Source organism: Saccostrea cucullata, unplaced genomic scaffold (genome assembly GCF_032062105.1).
Source record: "Saccostrea cucullata isolate Sc308-1 unplaced genomic scaffold, CSIRO_AGI_Scuc_v1 ctg179, whole genome shotgun sequence".
Lineage (NCBI taxonomy): Eukaryota > Metazoa > Mollusca > Bivalvia > Ostreida > Ostreidae > Saccostrea > Saccostrea cuccullata.
In genome coordinates, this window is record NW_026932316.1 from 41,932 (window position 1) to 45,970 (window position 4,039).

General features: G+C 31.8%; 1 long non-coding RNA gene across 1 annotated transcript; it reads right to left on the reverse strand.

The window, feature by feature from the left end:
- On the reverse strand, positions 1-3,465 carry LOC134234812 (uncharacterized). The gene is made up of 2 exons (XR_009985264.1): positions 2,615-3,465; positions 1-1,353 (listed from the first exon to the last, which is right to left on the reverse strand). It is a non-coding gene; the product is annotated as an uncharacterized LOC134234812 (long non-coding RNA).
- Between the last annotated feature and the right edge of the window lie 574 nt (positions 3,466-4,039).

Consider the following 4,039-nt stretch of genomic DNA (forward strand, 5'->3'; position numbering starts at 1 on the left):
TATCTATACAAAATATAAAATACTGTATATTTCATGGATTTCTTTTCTTCTCAGATGTTGAGGACAAATGCTTTAGTGTGTTCGTAGCATTTAGAATCAGTGCTGTTTACAAATCAACACGAAGTGTTTTATTTATATCTCTATGGATTTGTTTACATGCTTCTGCACGGCATCTTCAAAAGTTAAGCACATGACCGGCAACATAAGTTTTTGTCCTATATCTTTTTTCATTGCATAACATTTATTTTCACTGGTTTTATTCTATTTTATTTATTTATTATTAATTTATTTTTATTAATCCTCGTATTATCAATGTCTCTTTCCTTATCACTGTTTATTTTTTAAGTCTTTTCTATCACGTCTATAAGTCTTCTTCTCGCTTTTTCTTTTAATATCAAAAAGAGATCCATTTACAATAATTATTTCGACATGTAACATCATAACTGAATACGAAACAATGTCAATATGAAAAAGAAAAATCACAGCATTGTGTTGGGTCCTCTACCTACAAGTGATGTTTGTAAAACACTAATGCACCCCCTTCCCTCACCCAAAATAAGATTTTTTTTAAAAGTCCATGGGGCATAGCTCTGTCAAAAATGGCTCAATCGTACCCAGAACAAAGCTTGACTTAGATATTTATCTGATAAATCTGTTTACCAAATTTCATATCAATATGTTCAACCTCTGCAAAGAAAGTGAACGGAAACTGCAAATAATTGGAATTTTTCCAAGTCCAAGGGGTACAACTCTGCCCAAAATGGTCGGATCGTACCCAAAACAGAACTTGACCTAGATATTCTTATGGTAAATCTGTTTTAAAAAAAATCATTTGAATAAGTGCAACCTCTGTGAAGAAAATGAACAGAAATAGATGGTGGACTGACAGAGTGACCGAGCAGCAAAGTAATGCTGTATAGGTGGAAATTTTGCCACCTGTTTTATTTTCGCCCCTTTCGCCCTACCCTCATTTGGGTGAATTTAAAACAGGGCGAATTCAAAGAAATAATTTCTTAAACAAAACTATGAGTGGGCAAATTTAAAATGGGGCAAAAATGTTTGCAAGTGTGAAAGGGCAAAAATAAAACAGGGCGAAAATAATCCTGTATACTGTATGCCCTTCTTTCTTATTTACAAATTTAAACTTGCTCTTGGCTCCAGCATCGTTTGGATGAGGAAAAGTGCTTTGAACAATACCCTGCGATCACTTTGGTCTAAAATATTGTAGAGTCTACTGTATTTAAATTGAGGACGCTTCTCAGTTGCCTCATATTTCACATATCCACCTCTATTTGCAGGCTTTCGAATTTTGTCCCAAGCAGAGTCTTGTACCTCAAGGTATGTAACTCGTACCTAAATAAAAAAAAAATGATGCATCTTAATTATAAGAACTATTGAATTATTCAAATGCAAAACTTAGGGGGGGGGAAATTTAAAAAAAAAAAAGTAACATGAATTCATAACAAAGGCCCATGGGTCCCAAAAAAACGTGAACATGCATTTTCAATTATCTTTTGTTTCACTAAAACTATAAATCTAATAAAGTGTCCCGCCACTGCATGATATGCCCGTCAAATTTTGATGATCATAGGCCTTAAAGTATACAAAATATGCCTCCTTTATACACTTGGCATGCTTACTCTGGTTACTTAATACCCAGTGGTAGATCAGAGTAACAAAGAGAAAATGCATTTCCACTTTATAACTAGATCTGCAGCTCACTCCACAGGAACCACTGACCTGGGGGCTGGAAATTTTATCATTTATTTTATTTCATCATAAATGGTTGATTATATACCAAAGAGCACATTAAAGCAAAGCATTTATTTATTTTCAGAATAAATTTTCCTGAATAAATTTTACAAATTATTCATGAACAGTTCATGAAGATCCAATAAACTAATTACTGGAAAATTCTTGAAATGATGTATCTTCTTGACTCTTCATGAATTATTCATGAAAAAAATATTCATGAATATTTATCCATTTTTTTCATGAATAAAAATTCATGATTTGAAAATGTCCAATAATAAGTTCATAGGATCTTCATGAACATTTCATGAATAAAATTCATGAAAAATTCAAGGAAAATCATGAATTATTCATGATCTTCTCACAGGGGTAGGGTTGGGGAACAAATCAAAGTACTAAGAAGTACTGAAAGCCAGGCTCATTTATAGGGTAATGAAAAAAGGCCGTGATGACAGTTTAAAAACAAGTTCAAACATATGAGAGGATATGTTACACACAAATATCTCTACAAAATGAATTATTAATTCTAATATGCTTGTTTAAAATGGAAAGTGGTTTCTTTACAGTAATTTAAATTGTCTCCCTTGTTGCATATGGTAGCACATTTCTGCAATACACATTTTTTTAAAACCAGTATAAATATACTTATTTCTAAAACATACATCTTTTTGCTTTTATATATTTTTTCTAGAGTTTTTATATGTTGATTGTAATACAATTTACTAATTATAAATAAAGAAATTCTGTTGCCATTTGCTTAAGGTTAATGACAGTTTGACTGAACTATAAAGGCCCCAGTCATTTTAATGCATAGCTAAAATTTATTGAATTTCAATTTATACATAAACTTGAAATAAATTACCCAGGTCTTTTCAATGGTGAATCCAAGAATACCCCTAGGACTCACAGACTGGTGGAAATACACAAAGAGCTCTCCAATATGTTGGGCTGCATCTCCAATATAAGAACATCCATGTTCTTCTGTGTTAGACAATCTTAATTTTTTCCTTTGAGGGGAGAAATCTGGATCCTCCACTTTCAAGGATTTTTTTACCTGTCAGAATATGAATTAAATCCAAATAAACACAAACATATGCGTATATATATATGAGTTAAAAAATATGGTCAATTCGTGAGAAAAGAACACCTATTGTTATTAATAAATCATGGCAGTATAATCAAAATGGCAATGAATTGAATTATGCCATTTCTTTGATTTCCAGACTATGGCTACACCACCTATGATTATAGTAGTTCAACTAGAAACGATCTCGTTGCGAGCAACGTCCGATTCTTGAATAAAAAAAACGAAAAATTATCGGAAAAATTATTGGAAAAAGTTATATAAAAAAATCGGACATTCGGGGGAGGAAACCCAGGTCGCCCGCGTGACAATCCAATGAGCTAACCATTCGTCCATTAAAAACACAGCTGTTTCAACAAAATTTTCAAATGAGAATATCTCACGATTGCCTGTTTTGATTCTAAAACAAATTACATATTTTGCATTCGCAAAACTGTCCCTGTTAATAATACTAATATCAAAGAAAAATATTGGAAAACAAAAAAGTTGAAAAACTAGACTTTTTAAAAATTCGCTTCCGTAGCGACCGGAAGTACTGATGACACACGAAAATATGATTCTGCAAACCTAAAAGTCACGAAACAATCGTCTCCAAGAAGTCTCCAGTTTATATCTTTAGCCATTTTTGATAAAAAAAAAGGGGTGCCATGTGGCAACGCACTTTGAAAAAATTACGCACTTAGAAAAAAATTTCAAAGTGCGTAAAATTTTTCAAAGTGCGTTTAATTTTGGACACACTCAACGCACTTTGAAAATTTTTTTCAAAGTGCATTAAGAATGCACATAATAATTTTTTACCATGGAGGCTTTTAACGCACTTTGAAAAAAAGATATGAATGAAAATAAAAATTCTAGACTTAGATTTTAGTAATAGAGGAAATCAAATTGTAATAATTATATCTTTCGAAAAACTTTTTTAAATTTATATGAACTCATTTAACCTCATTGAGAACAAGGAGAAGACGAGTAGAAGGTCTCTCATCCCAACTATTTTTTTTTAAACATTGTACATAGCCGTCGGTAGCAAATTGAAAGTTGACCCCACTGGTACGCCCCAATTTTAAATGCATACATGTATATATTATGCATATCTTTGCAAAATATTTATGTGCCTACATGTGTTTACATAACTGATATGACGTTGAAAACTTTCAATCAATTTAAGTTTACATAAAATGCATGCAAACTTGAAAAAAAATTTAG